This window comes from Piliocolobus tephrosceles, chromosome 4, assembly GCF_002776525.5.
Source record: "Piliocolobus tephrosceles isolate RC106 chromosome 4, ASM277652v3, whole genome shotgun sequence".
In the NCBI taxonomy this organism is placed as follows: Eukaryota; Metazoa; Chordata; class Mammalia; order Primates; family Cercopithecidae; genus Piliocolobus; species Piliocolobus tephrosceles.
In genome coordinates this window covers 146,206,643-146,229,554 of record NC_045437.1, presented here as the reverse complement: position 1 = coordinate 146,229,554, position 22,912 = coordinate 146,206,643, and the positions used below count along the sequence as shown (strand labels likewise).

The 22,912-nt window shown below is 37.5% G+C and overlaps 1 pseudogene; it reads left to right on the top strand.

Annotated features, from left to right (window-relative positions):
* The first annotated feature begins 7,606 nt into the window (after positions 1 to 7,606).
* LOC111523288 lies at positions 7,607 to 19,512 on the top strand (annotated as a pseudogene).
* Positions 19,513 to 22,912: the final 3,400 nt, after the last annotated feature.

Below are 22,912 nucleotides of genomic sequence, written 5' to 3'. Positions count from 1 at the left end.
CTTTCTTTCTTTCTTTCTTTCTTTCTTTCTTTCTTTCTTTCTTTCTTTCTTTTCTTTCTTTCTTTCTTTCTTTCTTTCTTTCTTTCTTTCTTTCTTTCTTTTTCTTTCCTTCTTTCCTCCTTCCTTCCTTCCTTCCTTCCTTCCCTCCTTCCTTCCTTCCCTCCTTCCTTCCTTCCTTCTTTCCTTCCTTCCTTCCTTCTTTTCTTTTCTTTTCTTTTCTTTTCTTTTCTTTTCTTTTTTTTCTTTTCTTTTCTTTTCTTTTCTTTTCTTTTCTTTTCTTTTTCTTCAGAGTTTTGCTCTGTCACCAGACTGGAGTGCAGTAGCATGATCTTGGCTCACTGCAACATCCGCCTCCTGGGTTCCAGCGATCCTCCTGCCTCAGCCTCCCAAGTAGCTGGGACTACAGGCACACACCACCACACCCAGCTAATTTTTGTTTTTTTTAGTAGAGATGGAGTTTCACCGTGTTGGCCAAGATGATCTCAATCTCTTGACCTTGTGGTCTGCCCTCCTCAGCCTCCCAAAGTGCTGGAATTACAGGTTGTTCAGTTCTTATACATGGATCATACTATACATTTGCAAGCCTTGCTTACATTTTCTCACATAATGTCGAATTCTTTTACCTACATTATCATGTACTACAGTGTAAGAACTAGCTCTATAGGTCAACTGAATTGTAGTCTACTCTAGTGTAAGGATTGTCACTCTCTATGCCAACTGTATGCTAATCTACTTCATTGTAAAGTCTAGGTTTCACAGCTCAAACATATAATTCACTTCAGTGTATAGAACTACAGCTCCATAGTTCAACTGCATTATAATCCACAACAGTGGAAGGGATAGAGGCTCATAGGTCAACTTGTAGTTTTCTCCAGTGCACCAACTATAGTACCATACCTATAGCACATTACATTATAGCTTTATACAAAGTATATGCTGGGCACATGTTGAAATATTTAATTTATGAATGATCTAATAATCCTTGAACATTAATATCTTTCTCAACAAATCAGCTTGCCTATGCAAAGCTTCATGGCATTATTAGATAATCTATGGAGCTCTGATATTGCATGAACACATTTAGGTTTCAGATTCTGGAGTCTAAAATGGTTGCCAAAATTTTTACTACCACTTGCAATGTCAAGAGCTAACTTCATAAGTAAGATTCAGATTCTGATGTGGACTTGCAGAAGGTAAAACTATAATGAGAGCAATATTTAAAAAACACGTGATAATTCGATTCCTTATTTGTTTATGTCTAGAAGAATCTATTCACTAGATCTGATTTTAGTTAACAGGCTTCAGGTAGCATCTGTGATTACTTATAATCAGCCTTGCATTGTTTAATTGGAAACTTTAGCTGTTATTTGTTTGATTATAGGTATTGAACTAGTAAAATGTTAAAGTGAAGGTAGATGTCTTTATCTGATCCTCAGCATGTGGATATAAAATAGAAAATCTATCAATCAATTAGATGTTTCTGGAACCAGCTGTACACACAATGCCAAATAACTGAATAGTTAGAAACATCTGGCTAATTGACAGAATCTTCTTTTAAACATCTAGACGTTTGATAACATGTTGACTTGATGAACACAAAAACCACTCTCAATATTTGGGGCTTGAAAAATCATCTTCACTTAATAGAACCAAGAATGTGAATCAAGATGACCTATATGACAACTTGAAAGCTTTGAAATTAGAAAAATAATTTGTACTTGGTCAAGACCAAATTTTAGGCTCTTTAAAATATTTATAGGAAAACAAAAGATTCGCAGTATGAAAGACTAACGTTAAAAACTATTCCCTCTTCTACTCCAGGTTTCTCATCAGTTAAGGAGTGAAAATTGTATCAATTCAGTCAAAGAGAGTGAAATGGCTATATAATCAATACATTATCATTAATCACTAAAGTACAAAACTGATGTACCTTTGCTTCCAAACTCTTCCTCCTTTTTTGCTGTTAGGAGTATGAGCTGTTTTATTAGTCATCAAGACTCCAACTGCCCATGCCAACTTTAATGTCTTCCTCTTCTTTGTCCTTAGTGTTCAGCCAGTGGACAAGTGCTTTCTCTTGTGTCAACTTTATAGATACTTCTTTTATCTATCATTTTTCTCTCCCATTAAAGTTCAAGTTCAGATCATATAACCTATTTTCTCCAAAACAGTATTCAACTCCTTTTTAATTAAAGGATAATGGATGCCTTTTGTTAAAAACAAATTCAAATCAAACAAAAATGCACAAAGTAAAAATGGAACATTTCCTTTCCATCAATCTCCCTGCTCAACGGTTGTAATCAGTAGCAATGTTTATTTTCTGATTTTACTATGCCCATAAAATATATGTCCTTCATCTGTCAATATAACATGTAAATATCAATATCTCTATCATATGAAAATATTAGCTAATATTTATATAACAATTAATATGTGCCAGCAATTTGTTAAGTACTTCAAATAACTGTTTTGTGAAATCTCTGTAAAGTATATACAGTACTCTTATCATCCTTGCTATACTATCTAATAAGTAGCTAAACCAGAATTCTGACCTTGCCTGTTTAACTCCAGAGCATCAAACTCTATCCTCACTCTACACAATAGTATCCTTTATTGTTTTTTAGTAAAACTGTGATGACACTGTAAAGTTTGTTTGCAACTTTCTTCTTTTTACTTAGGAAGATATTAGAGATATCTCTTCTTATATACAAATACCTCATTCTTTAAAATAGCCATATAGTATTCTACTGCACAGATGAATGTAGTTAAAAATTCCCCTGTTAATAGACATTTAAGACATTTTATCACTTTGTGATAAATATTTTTTGTATAGTTGTGCTTATGTTTCTTTTGGATAGACTGCTTAGAAAGTGATATGGTTTGGCTCTATGTCCCCACCCAAATCTCATGTTGAATTGTAATTCCCATTGTTGGAGGTGGGCCCTGGTGGGAGGTGATTGGATCATGGGGATGATTTCTAATGATTTACCATCATCCCCCTAGTGCCGTCTCATGATATAGTTCTCATGACATCGGGTTATTTGAAAGCATGTAACACTTCCCCATTCACTCTCTCTCTTCCTCCACCACATGAAAATGTGCCTGCTTCCCTTTGCCTTCCACCGTGATTGTAAGTTTCCTGAGGCCTCCCTAGCCTGTAGAACTGTGAGCCGATTAAACCTCTTTTATTCATAAATATGCAGTCTCTGGTATGTTGTTATAGCAGTGTGAGAATGGACTAATACAGAAGTAAAATTGTAATAGGGCCTTAACTTGTTTGTCCACCTCTGGTTTCTGCACTTGCAAACTTGTCTTTCTCATTCCTTCCAGATTTATCACCATGGAGCATGTTCTGATCTCACCAGTTCTCTGCTCTGGACTTTCCACGACTTGTTTAATAAGGCATAAACACCTTGTTTTTTCTGGCTTCCAAAATGTTATATCCTTTAACTCCAACTCATTTCACTTAGCCCTCTTTTACCCACTCACTGCTTCAGTATTAACTATTCTCAGTACTGCCTTAGCCTGGAATCTCCTTTTCCTGTAACTTCTTGAGAATGATTTCTACTTATTTTCAAAATCTAGCACAATCATTACTTCCCATGTAAATTCTTCCCAGCTAGAAGTCGTATCTCCGTAGTCCCAATTTCCCCAAGCATCGAATTCATATCTATTTGTAAGTAATTATTTTATGAAAAAATTTGCACTTAAACATGATGAAGTCCACTTTACTCTTTTCCTGAGCTCCTTTTTCCACTTAGAAGCCAAAGACACGAAACCATTGAACATGAAAATTTGAGCTGCTTACTTTGCTGAAAAATAAATACTTACTGGCCGGCCGCGGTGGCTCACGCCTGTAATCCCAGCACTTTGGGAGGCCGAGATGGGCGGATCACGAGGTCAGGAGAGCGAGACCGTCCTGGCTCGCACGGTGAAACCCGGTCTCTACTAAAAATACAGAAAATTAGCCGGGCATGGTGGCGGGCGCCTGTAGTCTTAGCTACTCGGAGGCTGAGGCAGGAGAATGGCATGAAACTGGGGAGCGGAGCTTGCAGTGAGCCGAGATTGCGCCACTGCACTCCAGCCTGGGCGACAGAGTGAGACTCCGTCTCAATAAAAAAACAAAAAACAAACAAACAAACAAAAAACGTATAAAAACTGAAATATTGTGGTTGGTATCATATGTGCCTTCCATACAGGTTTTCATAGAAAATGCCTTAGTCTAACCGTCCGAATTTGAATAGACCAGCAGGTATAGAAACACACTGGACTTTGGTGATAAAACTGGTACAGTCTTGAGTAAAAAGGGAAAGTTTGTCTTCTTAGGAGACTTGGTGTACGGATTAATACCACTGCCATAACTTAAGCACATATGTTATTGGTCAGTTTGATAGACAGAATAATAACTCCATAAAGATATCTACCTCCTAATTCTGAGAACATGTGAATATATAACTTTAAATGACAAAAGCAACTTTGCAGATGAGAATAAGGATCTCCAGATAGGGAAAGTATTTAGGATTTTTGAGTGGTGCAATGTAATCACAATGGCTTCTATAATAGGGAGGTAGAATGGTTAGAGGTAGAAAAGCCATTGTTGTTATAAAAGCAGGGAGAGATTTGAAGATGCAAAGCTACTGGCTTTGAAGATGGAGAAAGATGAGATGATCTAAGAATCAAAGTGGCCTCTAGAAGCTGGAAAAGAGAATAAGTGGATTGTCCCCTGGAGACTCCAGAAGAGACCAGCCCTGAAGTCTTAATGACTTTAGCCTACAGAGATTAATTTTGGACTTCTGTTTTCCAACATTGTATAGTAGTAAAGTTTTGCTGCTTTAAGCCAATCAATTTGTGATCATTTTTATAGCAGCAATAAGAAACTAGATAAAGTCCAATTCACCAAAAAAAGAAAAAAGAAAGAAAATGCCACAGTCTACAATTCCTGATCTTAGGTGGTCATAGCCACTCCTCTCTTCTACACCCTCAAAAAACTAAATTGGAATAAACAGTTGATCTATGGTCAAGCAATCTGTATTCCAGTCAGTAAACTATTATTTATTTTCTGGAATAAAAATGGAGGCAAGCCAATCAGATTCTCCTTCAGAATTTAGAATTGAGAAACTGTGAAGATGAGATGTGATATGGAAGCAAAAAGATGCTATGGGTGTGCCAGAGCCAAATGTTTTAAGAAGGCCTAAAAGATATACAGTGGAGCTGTGTATTTAAAGGATGGTCCCCAAATGCAGTTGGTATTACAGGAAGGCAAATTTGCCCTTAATAATCCCTTACAGAGGTGCCACTTTGGGGACCAGGATACTGTGTCCTGAAAAATCCAAACATAGTGTGATGTTTCAATAGCTTTGGGGAAGATTATTGTTTCCTCAGCAAAGTACCAGAGGAAGTAGTTAGTTGGCTTGCCGTGTTTTATTGAAAATGTGTATCTTTAAATACTAGAATTATACTCAATGCAGTTAGATAATCACAGTATGTGAGGCACCTGGAAACCGAAGCTGACTGAGAGAACAACAGTTTCAAGATACTCATCTTATACTCACTTCTCTGTGTGTGTGAGAAGCAGTTAGAGATGAATATGCATAAGATTAATCCATATATAATTTCGCTCCAGGATAGAGAAGAGAGGATGAAGCCTGTAAAGGGAGAAAATGGAGGAGTCATGCAGAGAGAAGCAGAGCCATCACAGAGGCTGTGGAGCACCAGAGGGGTACACAGGACAGCAGGCAGTCCCTCAAGTTGGCTCAGATCTGGACCACCCCCCCTACTTTCTACTCCAGTCCCTGTCTATCCTTACAGTAAACACTTCTCCCTTAAAATAACACAAATCAACCTCTTGTTCATTGAAACTGAAATTATTGACTAGTCTGTGAAATGGTAAAGACATTGTTTCTCAATGTTTTCCAAAAATTGGCTTGTATCTGTGAAAATGCTTACAGGTGGAAACAGAACATCTGTAGAAAATATTCTCCATTCTGTGTTTTTCAGAGAAAGCATATATTGTCATTTCTAAACCTGTTATTTAAGCAATTGGAAAAGAAACCTGTTATTTAAACTAATGGAAAAGAAAGGCAATATAGAAATAGGACAAATAATTAGTGTTTAGACAAAGTGGTGTCATCTGCCATGTGTTTTTTGTATAATATGTAGCATATCCAGTATGTTTTGTGCTTTCAAAATTGCCTTTAAAGGTAGTTTAGAACAATTTTAGTATTTTCAGCCATATAAAAATTATGTTGGCTGGGTGTAGTAACTCATGCCTGTAATCCCAGCACTTTGGGAGGCCAAGGCAGGCGGATCACCTGAGGTCAGGAGTTCAAGACTAGCCTGACCAACATGGAGAAACCCCATCTCTACTAAAAATACAAAATTAGCAGGGCATGGTGGCACATGCCTGTAATCCCAGCTACTTGGGAGGCTGAGACAGGAGAATTGCTTGAACCCGGGAAGTGGAGGTTGCAGTGAGCCAAGATAGCACAGTCGCACTCCAGCCTGCACAACAAGAGTGAAACTCCATCTCAAAAAAAAAAAAAAAAAAAAAGTTTTGTGTTCTGTTTTGCATATCATCGCAGACCAGCTTTAGCTGTAAAATAAAATGCTTTCACAATAATTTTTTATGGAAAGTAAATGCATAATTTCCAATTCTCAGATGATAGTTTATTTTGAATACGTCCTGGTTCCTCCTTTTTGTGCAAAGCCTGTACAGTGAACATCCTGGGATTTAATCAGTATTGGAGAATCAGCTTAGAAAAATAGCTCTCTGTAACATATCTGGTCTGCTCCTTAGACTGACACTGTGTATTGCAAGGAAACATCAGACTTGAGAAGAAAAGCAAAACAAAACGGGAAAGCTGCCAGGGAAAGAATGGCAAAACTGGACAGTCTTTTGCAACATCTGTTGAGAGTAGACTGGTTATGGGCAGCCCGGATTACACTGATCAACTGGAGTGCCAGCTCCTGACCAAGGGGAAATTGGTTTCCAGATCTACTGGGTCAGTCCAAAAAGAACACAGAAAATTCATGAAGCAGGAGAAAGCAAACAGTTTTGGATGTGCTTGGCAATAAATAATATCCTTGGGAAAACCTCAGCTTTCTTTTCCCTCCTCTGAGGATGCTCGTTTTGCGATCTGTACTGAAACTGTTTTTCTTCATTTGTCTAAAACTTGAATTGGAACAGATACACATACACACACTCACATTTCTACTGAGAACTCCAACTGGCACACGCTGCTACATTTTTGAGGAATAAAAATAAGGAGCCCATTCTCTCAGGTACTTTACAGTAGGTACATGTTGTCCACCATAATAGCCTCTTTTGTTGCAATAACTGTTTCCTCCAATCCAATGACTTCTGTTTCTCTTGAATGCACATGTCCCTGTTACCTAAAATGAAAGTTGACCCATCTTTTCTCTCCACCTATCAAAGTCATTGCACTGACTTACCATCTGCATTCAGACAGATTCTACTGGTGATTCTGGTGATGGTATTTTTGTTTATGAAACTAGAATCCAAAAGTGTCTCTAAATTATTCATAGATGAGGTTTGACCAATACTTGAGTAAGCCAGGCTTGATTAAGGAATAAATTCAAATGTACCTAGATGGTTTATAATAAGAAACCTAGTGAGAAAGGAGAGAAACAGGTAATGCAAGAAAACTTCTGATGACATGCAACAACAGTAAGAACTCATTCAATGTTCCAGTTCTGTGATGTTTTGCTTACGTTTTCTCATTTGTCTTGAAGAATTGCCTGCAAGAAAGGAATTGCTAAGCTCATTTTCCTGGTTCAGGGATGTTATGTATTTTACATACAAGCAATTCACTCCTTAACTGTAAGTTGTCCTGACTCCAAGCTTCAGGCTTCTTAAGTATATTCTACTGCGTACACAGAATATTATCAAGCATTCATTCAATAAAACGGTATTGCATGCTTATTCTGTGCCAGACGTTTTTCCAGCACTGTGGCCACAGCACTGGAAAGAAATTTTAAAATCACAAAATTATGTCCTCATGGAGCTTATATTTTATTATCGAAGTTAGAAAGGCCCTAAGAGGAAATCTAATCTAACCTAGCTAAGGTGGGGAACTGAACATGCAATTTTCTCCTAAACTGCGAAAGCACATTATGCAAGTGGTTAGAGCATGGACTCTGAATCAGGCTTTATATCAGAGTCCTGCCATTCCCTAGTAGCAGTCTCGATTTATCCTTCCATAAAATGAAGTTAACACAATAGTACCTGTCCTATAGGAGCATTTTTTTGAAGACTGAAAGAGAAAATTCACTGCTTAGTACAGCATCTTGCACAGCATTTAGCAAAAACTTGATAAAAGTTTATAATTATTGAATGTGATGATGAGGATGATAATATGGGAATCTAGACAATTATTATAACAAAAACACAACAGTTTAACTCAGAGAGAAGAAAAAGACCTAAGAAAAAACAGACAATTGTTAAATTTAAAGCCCAGAACTCTTTTATAGAGGAAGTGCACCTATTCTCAAAATTGTTTTATTTATTTTGTTTTGTTTTGTTTTAAACGTGTTAAACTAGACTTTCAGTTAACCTGAAGAGTTTTCTTTTTTTTTCTTTTTTCTTTTTCTTTTTTTTTTTTTTTTTTGAGACGGAGTCTCGCACTCTTGCCCAGGCTGGAGTGCAGTGGCGCAATCTCGGCTCACTGCAAGCTCCGCCTCCCGGGTTCACTCTGTTCTCCTGCCTCAGCCTCCCGAGTAGCTGGGACTACAGATGCCCGCCACCGCGCACGGCTAATTTTTTGTATTTTTAATAGAGACGGGGTTTCACCGTGTTAGCCAGGATGGTCTCGCTCTCCTGACCTTGTGATCTGTCCGCCTCAGCCTTCCAAAGTGCCGGGATTACAGGCGTGAGCCACTGTGCCCGGCCAACCTGAAGAAAGTTTTCAAGGTTGGTGACCATAATTGCATATGAACCCCTTTTTTTGGCATCGTATCTGCAAGTCGTTGACCAGGTTTGTCCCTTCTGGAGATGCACAGGGGTAATGTGGAGATAAGGTGCTAGTTTGCAGACCAGTAGGGCTAGAAAATTAGCATTTACCATAGAAAAGGGGGGCTTTTCTTTGATCCATTCACAACCCTTCTTCTTCTCCCCAAAGAAGGCAAATCACACCTATGAGAGTACAGCCCAGCCTGTCGGAGAGAAGCTAGATGGAAAAGAAGATACATAATTAATGCTTGAATTTGTGTTGCGGTCGAAAGAAGGATTAGAATTTTGACTCAACAGTTGGGCATGAGTATTCCGATTGCCGAGTTGGGGAATCATGTTCACATGGATGCACGTTGTTTATGAATTCCTAAACTTTAGAAGATTGGATTGGTTTAACACGCTCTGCTGACTGGTATATCTCATATATCCTGCCCGTTGTCATTTAGATCAACACAATCTGGCGACTTCTACACTTGTTAATTAATAAATGCTTAGGTGTTAGAAATGGGAGATTTTATGTCATTTATGCTACATAAGTGAGATATGGGCCAAGGACAAATTCACTTTCACTGTAGTTCGCTGAAATCCTTGTACAAGGACACAAGGGCACCTCAAGCAAAGCACCTAACCTTCCTGTGTCTGAATCTTCTCAGCTATGAAATGGAAATACTCATAGCTGTCCAGATACTCTTGTGAAGCTGTATTAAAATAATGGATGTCAATATCCAGTTTGAATAAATGTTTCCAAACTTTCACAGAGAACTGATGGCACAACTCACTTTCTCTTTGTATTGTAGTTTTTCTTTCTTTCTTTCTTTCTTTTTTAAAAAATATATCTTATCTTCTCTGTCAGGACAGAAGACATCAGTTTAAGGTTAGGCGTTCATTCCATTTTTACACCTTTTTTCATAATCCTTTGTATGGTCTTCAATTTTACTTCTTTCATCAATAGAAATTTGAGTGGTTTCTATGCACCAGGCTCTGTGTAGCTGGAAATCTTGTTCTATTTTTTGTTCCATTTGCTTCCATATTTATTAGCTGCTTTAGGGTCATACCCAGGGTAGGAAAGTAGGTAATTAAGGGGATGAGAGAAGTCTTAGATGGTTGGTATTTTTTAAAATAAAATTTTTATTTTAAAGTAGCTTTAGACTTATAGAAAAGTTGCAAAGACAATACAGAGAGTTCTCAAGTACCCCTCAACTTGTTCTCTCCAATATTAATATCTTACATTAACCATACATATGTTAATATTAATAAACCAACACTGTTACATCGCTGTCAGTGAAATTTTACACATTATTCAGATTTCAAAGTTCTCCCACTAATATTTATATTTGTTTTAGTTTTTGTTGTTGTTGTGTTCTAGATTCACAACCAAGACACTATGTACATTTGGTTGTCTTGTCTTCTTAATCTCCTCTGGTCTGTGAAAATTGTTCAGTCTTTCCTCATTATTCATAACTTTCACCATTTTAAGGAGTACTGGTCAGGTATCTAGTACAATTTCTCTCAACTTGAGTTCATCTAATATGTTTCTCATGATTAGACTAAGGTTATGGATTTCTGAGAAGACCACAAAAGTGTCCTTGTTATATCCTTTCAGAGTACATGCCATGAACATGTGAACATGACCTATGTTTGGTGATGTTAACCTTGATTAGATGAAGAGGGTAATGTTTACTGGATTCTGCACTACAAAGTTGCTTTTTCCCCTCTTCCTTACTCTATTTTTGGAAGCAAGTCACTCTGTCCAATCGACACTCAAAGAAGAGAGTGGAGAACTAAGCTTCACATAAATTATTTGGAATTCTTCTGTAGGGAGATTTGTCTCTTCTCACCTCTGCCTATTATCTATCTATTAATTTATTTGTATAAGCATAGACTCATGTATGCTTATTTTATACTTTGTGTTATAATTCACTACTACATTTGTTATTTATTTTGTTGCTCAATTGTTCTACCTCTGGCCACTGGGAGCTTTTTCAGGTCGGAACTTGTATCCCTTGACAATCCCCTAACATTTTGATTTTTGAGCACTTCCTTACTTTTGGAAATTACTAGATGCTCCAGGCTCATCTTATATTTTTCCTGGCCAGCCCTAACAATCAGCCATTTCTTCAAGGAGCTCTGCTTCCTTTTACTGAATAATAATATTAGAAACCAGAATCTGGGCACTTATCATGCTTGTTACAACTGAGGTGTCATAGATTCTAGGACTCTCAGAGGCTGATATAGTTTCAATTCAGCATAGAGTCCTCTGCACAATGGAAGCTCAAGAGCTGACTCTCTTCTCTTGGAACATGCTTTTGGGTCCATCAGAAGTTCCTCCACTGGAGTCATCCAACTACTGTTACCTTATTGGCAATAGGGACTATTGATAATTTTTTAAAATGTGGCATAATAATTAAAGCTGTGTTTTTGTAAAAATTATTTGCATAGCAACTTGGGCAATGAAATGGATGACAAAAGAGACACAAGATGAAAAGGTCAGATAGGAAATTAATGTACTAGACTTGGGTTATCTTTAAAAATCTACACAAAGTTGATTACTGTAAAAGTAAAAAGGAGGGAGGCAGATATAGCAAACATCTATTAAAAATCTTGATGGTCTGGGTGTTTTTGGACACTTCCTGCCATGGTTATGCATTTTAAGGATTTTTCTGAAACCCAATTCTGTTGTTACTGCAACATATAAGTTGGGATAGCTTCTAACCCCCATCTGACACTCAGGCCATTTACAATGGGGGAGTCATAGAGTGGTTACTGCAGTCTGCAGCTCTTGGGGCCCAAGTCTTAAGACTGGGTTATACATAGCTTCTGCATTGCATTAACATATGATATTTTGCTACTCCAGAAAGTTTATGAATTCGGGCAGGAGGTATGACGAGATGTATAGTAGATGCACCTGACAGCAGTAACTTAACCTAAGCATATCCTGAAGATGATCTTGTATGGTAGATGCATCTGAGAGCAATAACTTACCTTAAGCATATCCTGTATGCCAGATAAACCTGACAGTAATAGCTTAACTTAAGAAACGAGGGTTGCCACATATAGGTTGTTATGGGAGGGCGGTAAGTAAAAGTGCTATATAAACAGCATGCTTTTTACAAGCTGTTGCAATTCTCCTGTCCAGCCCACTGCCACTGGATTACCCTGGTGAGTAAGTATCCACAATAAACCTCTGTTTAATTCACTGGCTCCAGATCTCCTCTTTGGCTTCTTGAACCTGGTGTCATCCCTACTGAAGGAAAAAAGGTAAAAGGCAAAAAGGACCCAGTATGACATGACACCAAATGCTCTTTTCAAATAACTCTTGAGCACTCATTTTCCATTTTCCCATTTCTTGTATTTTCTAAGAGGAGGGTTGGGAAATAGTACTGAAATAAAACATTTATGGATCTTGTGAGGAGGAGAATGTGCCATTTAAGGACTTTTGGGTCTTAGCCCAAAGCAGTGTACGTAAAGTTCCTGATGAATATGGAGGGCTTTGAATGCTTATGTCAGGAGTTTGCATTTAATTCTTCAAGACTTCTTTGTTACATCAAATGCCTGGAGCAGCAACAGCTGCATCACCTAAGAGTTTGCTGTGAAACTAAGAGTTATCAGGCCCCATCTACTGAATAAGAATCTACATTTTAATAAGATCCCCCAAACCATCCATATACACATTAAGGTTTGAGATACAATAATATAGACCAATGGCCCACTAAGTTGAATACACTTGGGAATCATTTGAGAAGCTGTATAAATTACTGGCATTGGGATCTATCCCCAGAAATTCTGATTTAATTTATATTGTGTGATATGAGCATTTGGATTTTTAAAACTTCCCAATATTCAACATATTTTGAGAACTACTATTCTCAGCCAATGGCTCCTACTCTAATTGGACATTAAAATCATTTGAGATATTTAAATTCAACAACAACAAAAAAAGATGTTTGGATCCTAGCATCCACAAGTCTTAGTTAATTTTGGGTGCTGTTTACTAATTCTTTTTTATACTTTCCCATGTAATTCTAATTTGCTACAAGCATTGAGAACCTTTACTTTTAGGCCTCTGGAAGATACACCTGGAAACTATTTTTCCAAAAGTGAAATAGAGGCCTGGAAGAAATTAAGTGACTTCTTGAAAGCAAACTGGAGTCAAGAACTTCTAGATTGCTGCTCTAACTACAAGATACTCTTCAGTTCCCGTCTTCAAGACGAATAGCACAACATTGTTCAAGTTATAAGTATTATCATTCTTCATACAAGGTTTTTATCGCTTGTTCAACTCCACTGGGTGTTGTGAATTCTGTGTCATTTGCAAATTCAAAAAGCACCATATTATCTATACATTTCACATTGCTTGTTGAAAGCCAATATTACTCACTGTATTGTACAACTCCTTCATCTCTGCACATTACATTTTAAGAATCCACTAACAGATTTCTTCCCTTTACTCCAGAGCACTACCAATGCATCTCTGCAAGCTTGACTTCTCCTCTTGCCTGAAGAGACTTGGAGACTAAACAGTCTTTTCTCAAGTCTTTGCAATCAGCCTGTATTCTCCTTATAAACACTAGTTTCAGCCTTTAGTTTTAGAGTTTTATAATACACTCTGATAAATGCTTTCCTCCTAAGGGCTTGTCAGGAGCAAGGGTGATTGATAAACTGTTTCAAAGGAAAGAGAAAAACGTTCTGTCTAATATCTGCCATTGTGGCAGATTACATAAATAATGTCCTAAAGCTAATCGGTACTAAATGGATTTTGTATTTTAAATGCTTGCTTCAGCCAGCCAGGTATGAATTACATTTCTTTATCAAAATCATTACGAGGGCCACCTTGACTTGTAAAATCCAGCACATAAATACGGGACACTGAATGGTGCCAGTTGTGTGTACTTGCATTATTAGGGCATTGTTTATTTTGAAAGCTCGTTAATCATCACTACATGTGAAAAGGCCTGCCATAGAAAAATAAAATGTTTGTCCTTGGTCATCAGCATGTCTACTTGGAGAGGTGTTGCTTTCTCAGTGTCAGGCGACTGGGGCTTCAGCTCTTCACTCGTTGTTTGCCTAGAATTCTGGGGACAGGATTCTTTTCAGCAGAGTTTTCTGATGTGTGTCAACCAGAGCACTTTTAGGTGATACATGAGTGAATATTTTGATTTTGGCAGTTGCAACATTTGTTTGTCTTTGCATTAAGCCTGCTGATATATTTGACTTCCTACTTTGCCTGCCTCCAGGAGCTCAGAACCAGGAAAAACTAAAATAGAACAGAAGAAGGAGTGAAAAAGAAAGGAGCCAATGAAAGCATAAAGAGGAGGGATCTAATGTTAAAAAAGAGGTATTAATAGGTGCAGAAAAGTGTGTGTGGTGTGTGTGTGTGTGCATGCGTTTGTATGTGTGTATCTAGAAGCTTCTTCTGAACTTTCTTCAATGGAAAGGTCCATCTCGCCTGACCACAGGAACAGCAGCTAGAGAGCTCTGCTCCCACTCCAGTGAGATGAGAACTTTACTCCTCTCTTAAGGGCTGAGTGAGATGGAACTTTAGAAAGCTCAGTGAAAAGAGTGACAGGCAACAATAAAGAAAGGTTTGGAAATTGTAGTGCAGGCAGTAATACTTGATTACAGGAGTTTTAGAAAAATTAAAGGTCCAAAACTATGCAGCTCTGCAGGTATGTACACTAAACCTTTACGATAAAACAGCCATAGATACATTGGAGAAAGCCCTGAATTAGGAATTAATGACCACAGATACATTCCCCTGCTGCGTGCTTAAGTCACTATGACCGAGGAAAATCTCTTCTCTTCTGAGCCTCAATTTCCTCTTCTGTAAAATGCAACAGTGAGATTTTAAAAATACGTTTCATTGTTGTTTTGCAAAAGAATAAATCCAGTATGATTGTTTGTTGTTATTGTTGTATTTTTTTAAGTTGAAATTATGCCGTGAACTTCTATTTATGGCAAATGAAATAATTAATTTTCAACTTATAATCATGATACAATGTTTTGCTTTAGGTAAATTTATTTAAGTTAAAAAACTTTACTTGAAGAAAACACAGTTAATACTCAAAGTAAGAATGGATGCTTTCATAAGGTTTATTCTGTGTCAGACACTGTTCTAAGGGCTTTACATACATTAACTCATTTGATCCTTAAAATTTGCAGAAAACATTATATTCGTTTTTCCCAAATAAAGAGACTGAGACATAAGAGGTTAAGTATCTTGCACAATTCATGAGTAAAGGATGTCAGAGACTGAAACCAGATTCAATGGCTCCGTAGTCAATGTGCCGTACAGTTAATCACTCCACATATTGCAGCATACATATCAATACAGGAAGGGAGAATATGGCGAGAATATGAAGGATGCAACTCAAAAGACACTGCCCTAAGTTTTTCTTGGAATTACAGATTTGTTTCTTACTTAAATCTTAAGGTGGCTGCTTAAAAAATGATGTCATAGGTGAACAAATGAATGAATTTGTTTTCTATATCACAACCAGTGGTATCTCTCTAAACCTTAAATTATGTCATTTAACTCTTCTGCTTAAACTCCTTTAGTGGCTTCCTATGAAGGTCATCAGATTAAGTAAATAAAAACACAGAATACCCAGTTATTTTGATTTCAAATAAACAATGATTTTTTAATCATATCTTTTTAGTAATAAGACATATTTATACTAAAAATTATTTGTTGTTTATTTGAAATTCAAACTTGCTGAGTCTTCTACATTTTATATGGCAACCTTGCTCTCAAGTGCCCTCAGAATAATGTCCAAATTATTTAATTTGCTTTGGAGTTTGTGATGTCCTTGTAGCTTATTTCTTCAACTTCTTTTTACACCATTCCCCACTTAGACTTTATGTTGTAGACATGCCTGAATATTTGCAGTTCCCTGAATGAATATTTTTCTCTAAACTTCTGGCCTTTTCACAGAATATTCTCTTATTCTTACCATTCTTCACCTAACTTTTTTGTCAGATCAGATTAGAAGTTGCTCCTCCAAAATGTAGGTTAGGAGCAACAATGCCTTGCTCTTCTCCAAGCAGAGTTCTCATTACACTGTCTAGTAATTGTCAGATAAACAATTGTAATTGTTTATCTCTCTCTAGACTTCAGGCTCTTTGAAGGTAGCGGAATATCCATCTTGCTTAGTGTTGCATCCTTTTGTCTGCCTGGCACATAATAGCATCTGAAGCAATATTTGTTGAATGAAATGATCTCACAAGTGTAATTATGGAGAAAGTTAGAGTCTCCTTGCCCACTTTGTTTATTCAGAAAACAAGGAGCCAGCAAAGTATACGTAATAAAGAGACTATTGGTACATATGTGTATTCTGCATGTTTTACCCATGTCAGATCCATTTTTTACATGAACATATTTAACGTTAATACAAAGTTTTAAAATTTGGTTTTTCAGATGTAGGGTATACATGATTGACTCCTTTCAGCAGCAGTGTCTGTGTGGTTCAAACCAATGGTATAAAAAATTATGGCTTTAATCATTCTGATAAATCATTGTAACTTTACAGCTTACTTATCAATTTCTACAGAATTTATTATCAAGATGTAGTTTACCCAACTGATTCTATGTTTGCTTACTGGCAACCTTTATATAGTCTGAATGTATAAGACAATGATGAACACCACATAAAATCCAGACTGTATAGTACAAGTGCTGAGCAATTCAAGGCCTCTCAGGGATATTCCTAGGAAATCTTCTTCTAGAACTTAGACTGATCAGTAGGCAATCATTAATATAGCCATTTTTCACAGAGGACTACTGTACAGTCATTTGTGATTGTGTTATGTTAATGTGGATCTGGCACCTTCATTGTGCATCTCACTGAATATGAACTTGCAAATTGTTCTGCTGTATCAAGGTCAAGTTTCACCCAAATCAACATGAACATTTTCCATGAATTTAGAAAATGACAACTGGGCAGCCCATGCTACTTGACTCTGGAGGCGGGGCTCAGACACCAGGGCAAATAGAGAATGAGCTAAAACAGGTCCAGTGTGGGAAACAGCTTTCCATAAGATACACCTTACCAGTGTGCCACATTAATTTACCATTGTCGTGGCAACACTTGGAAATTGCTGCCTTCTTCCATGATAACGACTAAGTTGCCACTTTTTTCCTAGGAATTTCTGCATATAATTTAAAGTAGGTATAAATATGCAAGCAGACATGCCTTTGAGCTGCCACTCTGGGCACATTGCCTACTGGGTAGTCCTGCTCTGCAAGGAGCAGTACCTCTGCTGGCTGCTGTACACTGCACCTTCAATAAAAGTTGCTGTGTAACACCACCGGTTCACCCTTGAATTCTTTCCTGGGCAAAGCCAAGAACCCCTGCGCAGAGCCAAAAACCCTCCCAGGCTAAGCCTCAGTTTTGGGTCTTGCTTGTCCTGCATCACTACCAGTTCCTTTCTGGATGATAAAGCTGGCTTCAAATAGAGAGCATAGAATTTTGAGTCAAACATCACTCTGAAGATTTTCTGGTTTTGTTAGTCTTTGACCCTCCTTCACCTTCTTTGTAAAATGGAACTAATAATATGAAGTTTTGGAAAAGTATTGCTTTAGGTTTCTAACCTTTTAAAAATATTTTAAGCTCAGCCCATTTCATCAGAAAATATTGTCTGTCTGTTTTTTTTTTTTTGTCTGTGTACTGCCTGCCCACTTTTCTCTGCCTCTCTTTTATCTGCTTGGAAGTACACACACACACACACACACACACACACACACACACACACACACCCCTGGGAAATTTGAATAGAAACACCTCTGGTATCCATGGAGCAAGTACTGGCTCAAACCATCCATAGGTTAAATGAATATTAGCGAAGCCAACCTCCTCTGTACTGGTTTGACATTACTCCACTTTAGGATGTCTAAATATCAGAAAGTCTAGTGAGACAGATCACCTTATTTCTAATTGTTATCCCAAGTGATATCAAATGAACTTGATGAGGATCTTGATGAAGAGCTGATGGGAATGTAACAACTATCTTTCTACATCTTCATATTTCTCAACAATAAAGTTCTAATACTTAAAGAGCGTTACACATGTCTATTTCTTGAAGCCGTAAAAAACCTGCTGAAAATACAAGTGTCTAAAATTTTATTGCCAGAACCAACAACTGGGAAAATATATATGAATAATAATGTTTATAGTAATTTGCTTCTAATAATGAAAATTTCAAAATAACAGAAATATCAAAAACTGGCAGAAATTAGTGGCTATGCTTTACAAATTTTGTGATTGAGCAGGGCCATCAGAATCTTGCTCTAATAAAGCTATATGCTGGGAAGCCCCTGGCTTCACCTGGCTACACTGAGGACTGAGTGGATTAACAGCTTGAGATGTACCTGAATGCCACTCATGGCATGCTGACTTGAAAGTTCTAAACTAAAGCATTTGCTTACAATGGAATATTTTAGTCGGCAAAAATCGTCATATAAATCTAAATGAAAAGATTTCTATGGCAGATTGCATGGGAAAAAAGGTGACAGTTAAGTATACATAGTTCACACAATTTATGCCTATGGGCATACCTGAAGAGCTGTCTGGAGAGAGTCAGCAATATCATATTATGAAGTGACAGGATTCTGGGTTCTAATATATGTGTGTGTGTGTATAATATAAAAATTTGTACCACTGTTTGCCACATCTACTGTGAGAATGAAGACCATTCTTGGCAGACTGTTGATATTTCAGAAAATGTCAACGTCACTCTGAAGGGATGCATAGTTTTTGTGAAGGGCCCCAGAGGAAAACTGCAGAGGGACTTCGGTCACATCAGTGTAGAACTTAGTCTCCTTAGAAAGGGAAAGAAGAGGCTCAAGGTTGACAAAAGGGAGGAAATAGAAAGAAAGTGGCTACTGTTTGCACTATTCGTAGTAATGTACAGAACATGATCAAAGGTGTTACACTGGACTTCCATTACAATATGAGGTCTGTGGATGCTCACTTCCCCATCCATGTCATTATCCCTGAGATTAGGTCTCGTGTTGAAATCAGACATTTCTTGGATAAGGCCAGGTGAGGTGCCTCATGCCTGTAATCCCAGCACTTTGGGACACTGAGGTGGGAGGATTGCCTGAGGTCAAGAGTTTGAGACCAGCCTGGCCAACATGGTGAAACCCGTCTCCACTAAAACTACAAAAAATTAGCCAGGCGTGCTGACGGGCATCTGTAATCCCAGCTACTTGAGATACTGAGGCAGGAGAATCACTTGAACCCTGGAGGCTGAGGTTGCAGTGAGCCGACATCACGCCATTGCACTCCAGCCTGGGCAACAAGAGTGAAACTCCATTTCAAATATATATATATATATATAATCTCCACAGGGTTCAGATGAAGCCAGGTGTTGCTTGTTCAGTATCTCAAGGCCTGAAAGATGACTTAGTCCTCGAAGGAAATGACATTGAACTTGTTTCAAATTCAACTGCTTTGATTCGGCAAGCCACAACAGCTAAAAACAAGAGTATCAGAAAAAATTTTGATGGCATCTATGTCTCTGAAAAAGGGACAGTTCAGCAAGCTGAATAAGTTGTAACAGTTCTCTGGTTACATAAACGAGATGCCAGATGATTCCAAAGAACTAATTGTGATAGTTAAATGATCCAATAAAAGACCTGTTGATTTGGAAAAAAAATACCGTTATCAAGTATACTTTTCTCAAAATAATAACCCTATACAACAGAAGAGGGGTCTCACCTACTGTTGTTGGTCTTGAGTCTATCCTCCTCCACCCTATTTATTTCCCATAAGGTGATGGCCTTGCACTTTGGAAGATCAACTTCACTTTTCTGGGGATGTTTCATGATTAGTTCAACTGAACCTTGTTAATTCCATTTCTTTTTATCAGTGATTGATGCAAGCAATTCTATCTAAGGTAATAAGAACATGTCAATTTTTAGTTCACAAGAACTAGTTCAAGACTGGGGATCTGACTCAGTTTGAAACAATGAGATGGAATTAAAGTTTATTAGTGGTTTCGGGAAAAGTTTTCTTGTTTTTAAAACAGAGACTCAAGGAAGAGATTATCTCTTTTTTCTCTGTTTTTTTGTTTTTTGTTTTTTTTTCCAGTTGCAGATGTGCCACGTTGCCTGAGCATTGGATCTAAGAGAATTAAAAAGAAATAGAGTCAGAGTTCCAAATTAAGTACTCCAGTCTTAGTTTACTGTTACCTGAACAAATAATTTTCCTTATAGCTTAATGCTGTTTGGTTTCATTTCTGCTGAATGCATTTTAATAGGTTCATCTACTTGATTGGTGGCAAGAATAGAGTTATCCCACCTCCACGCAGGCATGTCAAAGAGATCTTTTTTAAGGTATGGTGATGTATATAATGTTTAACATATATACATTAAAGAAACAAAAAACTCACAAGTTGTTCATCTCAGCATTGTGGAAATGTGCAAGCCATATACATAATTTTAAAATTTCTAGTTGCCACATTTTAAAAAGTAAATATAAACAGGTAAAATTAATTTAAATAATATATTTTATTTAACTATAATATATGAAAATCATTTAAATATTTAATCAATACAAAATTATTAATGACCTATTGCATTTTGGGGAGCAGTAAGCATTTGATGTCTGATGTGTATTTTATACTCAGGGCACGTCTCCATTTAGGTAGCTGCAGTTTGAGTGCTCAGTAGCCACAGGTGGCTAGCGTTATTAGACACCATAGGTCTATTTCCACGCTAGTATTTTCTACATGCCAGAAACATCAGCAAGATTGGGAGCTTGTTAGAAATACAATCTTAGTCCCCACCCCAGACTTAGTGAAACAGAATCTGAATTTTTATTTATTTAGTTTTATTTATTTATTTATTTACTTATTTACTTACTTACTTATTTTGAGATGAGTCTCGCTCTGTCGCCCAGGCTGGAGTGCCTGGAGTGCAGTGGCGCGATCTCAGCTCACTGCAAGCTCTGCCTCCTGGGTTCACCATTCTCCTGCCTCAGCCCCTCGAGTAACCGGGACTACAGGCGCCCGCCATCACGTCCGGCTGATTTTTTGTATTTTTTTTTTTTGAGACGGAGTCTCGCTCTGTCCGCGGGCTGGAGTGCAGTGGCCGGATCTCAGCTCACTGCAAGCTCCGCCTCCCGGGTTTACGCCATTCTCCTGCCTCAGCCTCCGGAGTAGCTGGGATTACAGGCGCCCGCCACCTCGCCCGGCTAGTTTTTTTTTGTATTTTTTAGTAGAGACGAGGTTTCACCGTGTTAGTCAGGATGGTCTCAATCTCCTAACCTCGTGATCTGCCCACCTCAGCCTCCCGAAGTGCTGGGGTTACAGGCGTGAGCCACCACGCCTGGCCAGAATCTGCATTTTAACAAGCTTATCAGGTTACTTTTATGTTAAAGTTTGAGTAAGTATTATTATTATTGTTGTTTCTGTTTTCACTGTTATTTAGTTATTAACAGAAATGAACCACTTGTAGCACATTTTATGACTGAGCTAAGACAAACTGGGAGTACAGTCAAGGTATGTTGCAGGCAAATACCTGAATGCAGACCTGACCGGGGCTGGCATAGATTCTTCAGATTGCCTAGGCCTTACGCTAGTTCTGAAATGAATGGTGTAAGCCTAATAGTAACAGAAAAGATTGGTTGCAAGCCCCATGTGAATGGCACAGCTGTAATGTGTTGATGCATTCCTAATCAACAGATTTATTTATACAGCCTTGTTTTGCATGAGAAATATCTGATATGGGATTGTTGGTAAAATATTTACAGTTCTTCAAGTTTTCTTTTGGAGAGATGGGCCGGAAATTGAATGGAACAATGTGAGGTCGTCATTAGACCCTTATCACGTGCCAGGTTTCTGTGCATTTGTTTTGGTTTGATTTCTATCTGCTTTGCATTCTTCCTCATGATTAATGGTACCAAATCATTAGTTAATAATTCCCCATTCAGTGGAAGGGAGAGACCAAAGGATTTTCAGAGATAACACAACTGGTCTTGAATTCCACAGTGGGCATAAACCTTGGTGCATTTGTCTCCTCTATAGTTATTTTTTCTATTCATCTCAAACCTCATTCAAACAGATAATAAACCACTTCCTGAACAGATGCGCCACTTATTTGTGTAGTTCTGTAATGATAATGAAGAAAATTTAATCTGGAGTGTCTGTAGAAGATGAACTAAAGCCAGATTGGTAGGAATAATAAAGGCCCTCTTGGAATGTTGGGTCCCACATGAAAAGCCAATCATTAAATACTTGACAATGCTGTCTTTGATATAGTCTAATAGTGTATAGAAACAACCACCTCTTGGGTACTGAACTCCTCATGCAGCTACTGTTTCTACAGATATAAACATTCTAAATTGTTTAGAGCATAAGGGAGCATAAAGGATAATTTTTTTTTTTTTTTTTGCAGCTGGAAGCAACATCTGATGTTGCAAAACGCTGCAAATATGTTGGAGGGATTGCTTTATTCAGACAAATGTAAAATGAAGTAAAAAATATGTGTAGCTTAACATTTTTGTTGAAAAGAATCAACAAATTGAGACCAATTTCCTTCAAAAAACTATGCAAAATTATCTTTGGGGAATAATGATTTGCTTGAAATCTGCTGTACACTTGACCTTAGTTTTATCCATGATGTGTAGTTGTTCTTGGCATACAGAAACATGTGGTCTCTGCAGCTGAGAGGCAGTAATATGTTCAATAAACTCCAAAAGAGATTTGTCATAAGGATTGTTTGATTTTCTCATTTCTTATATAATTCAGTGCAATAAAACAGCAATAACAATAACAGCACCTATATAAACTCTAAGAATTTGGGTTTGTCCCATATCCTCAATGTGTCCCCCATTTCCAACACAATTACTTTTTTTTTTTGGTGTTTTTGTGTCTTTGTTTTGGAAATATGGATAAGAATAACAATTTGCTTTGTGAATCTATTGACTTAGTATCTATTTTTAATTTATA